Raw genomic sequence first — 1602 nt, forward strand, 5'->3', positions numbered from 1 at the left:
GACACAACCAATCCAATGTCCACATAGAAGAGGTGGCATTGGATTGGGAAAAGTGGACATGGTGGCTGATGGGTGTGGGGAAAGGCAGGAAGAGATGAGAGGTGGAGGCTTTGGGACATGGAGCTGCCCTGGATGGTGCTTCAGAGGCGATCACCGGACATTGTAAATCCTCGCAGGGCCCACTGGATGGAATGGAGGAGAGTGTGGGCCATGATGTGGACCATTGACTATGAGGTGCAGAGGTGCCCAAAGATGTACTTACCAAATCCAATGGATGTGTCATGATGATGGGAACGAGTGTTGCTGGGGGGGGGGGGGAGAGGTGGGGTGGGGGGGTGGGGTTGAATGGGACCTCACATGTATATTTTTAATGTAATATTATTACAAAGTCAATAAAATAAAATAAAATAAAAAAAAAATAAAAATAAAGAGAAATTAGACCAGTAGAAGGCAGAGACATTGTAGTAGCCAATTAAAAGCAGATGGGGAAAGACCATGTGAAAATGCTTTTTGCTGTAAATCAAAAGCACTTCAAAATATTGAAACAAGAAAATGTTCTCTTGAACCACAATATAAAGCATTAGGGTTAGTTAACAGAAAGCACTTTGTTAGTAGAAACTGTGAAAAACATCTCTATGTGATTGATGGTCATCATTTCTTTTTGTTATGGACTTAAAGGTTCTTAAAACATCTTTACTTGATAAGGTTTTTGTCAACTGTCAAAAGTTTATATGGTGGGCTTAATATCCCCTAAATCAGAATTTTCCTCACTACAACCTATCGCTCCTGGGCATCTTAATTAATTCTTCGATAGTTCAGGCTTATATACCATGAAAAATAAAAGATTATACATACCTATGGTAGAATGCTTTCACTATTGCAGAACAGATGACTGGCTATTTTGCAGAAATCATACATGCCCTTTATACACTTATCAAAAACCCCAGTTCTGAAGGAACCAGAATGTGTTTCCAAACGTTATTAAATGCTCTGATATCATCAGGGTGAAAACAACAGACTCACCCTGATATGTTTAGTAGAAGTGACTGCCTCTACTATGACTCAGAGCTAACGAAAGTAGTCACACACCCAAAATATATTTCACAATTGTTTGCCCTTACAAAGCCTAAAATTCTCAATACCTAGTTTACACTAGTTAGAAAACAAAAGCAAAGTCCTTCTTTTCTGGACATCCTAGTTAAACTGTATATTATCATAAAGAGAAGAAAGTCCTCAGGAACTATCTCTGCTCTTGTCCCTTAACAAATTAACATGGAAAACTTAGATCAGACAGTTGGATCCTTGGAAAGCATAGAAGCCCAATTTTGAGAGGATAAGATATGGGGGATAGGTAAGCTGAAAAGAATCGTTGCCTCCTGTTATACAACAAGCACCTCAATAGGGCTTGAACCAATTGCTGGAAGCTCTTCACTCAGAACATTCCAAGACTGTGAAGAATATAAGATAAGAAATACTATATAAAGGTGTGTGTATATATAGTAGAAACTCAACTAGGAACAAAAGTTCCTTATACATTTTTCGTATTTTGAAATAATTCAACATTCCTTTAGAGATTATCTTAGTAGGATACCAAATAGCAAT

This window comes from Dasypus novemcinctus, chromosome 7, assembly GCF_030445035.2.
Source record: "Dasypus novemcinctus isolate mDasNov1 chromosome 7, mDasNov1.1.hap2, whole genome shotgun sequence".
Classification (NCBI taxonomy): Eukaryota; Metazoa; Chordata; class Mammalia; order Cingulata; family Dasypodidae; genus Dasypus; species Dasypus novemcinctus.